General features: G+C 60.3%; 1 protein-coding gene across 1 annotated transcript in view; it reads right to left on the bottom strand.

The window, feature by feature from the left end:
• P2RX1 (purinergic receptor P2X, ligand-gated ion channel, 1) overlaps positions 1–416 on the bottom strand; it is a 10,886-nt gene that overhangs the window by 10,044 nt on the left and 426 nt on the right. The window lies entirely within an intron of this gene.

The raw sequence follows: 416 nt of genomic DNA, 5'->3' as shown, positions 1-416 counted from the left end.
TCCCGTAGCATGGCGCTTGTTCCCACACCGAGGGGACGGGGACCAAATCGCTGCGGCTGGAGAAGAAGCATGGGGGGCACTCGAGGACACGAATCCTCACCCAGCTCTGAGCCCGCCTGCTCCACTCGCTGCCTTTTTTAAGCAGTAGTTCTTGCACCGGAGCTGCCTCCCACGAGCCAAGCAAACCGGGATTTGGAGCCAGGCTCCGTCCCGGCCCCAGCCCCTGGGCTGGCTGTGCCTCCCCCCCAGGGCGGTGGACGGTGGACGGGGAGATTTATGGGCCTGTCTCGAGCTGCTCGGGTCTCACAAATCACCGCCCTGGCCCCAGCTGCCTCTTAGTTAATATAAATGAAAATAAAAATAACAACAGATTCTCAGGCCACGGTCCAGCAGCTCAAGAGGGATTTGGATGCGGC

Source organism: Apaloderma vittatum, unplaced genomic scaffold (genome assembly GCF_000703405.1).
Source record: "Apaloderma vittatum isolate BGI_N311 unplaced genomic scaffold, ASM70340v1 scaffold29109, whole genome shotgun sequence".
NCBI lineage: Eukaryota > Metazoa > Chordata > Aves > Trogoniformes > Trogonidae > Apaloderma > Apaloderma vittatum.
Note: the sequence above shows the minus strand (reverse complement) of the source record. Positions and strands in the feature narration are given on the sequence as shown.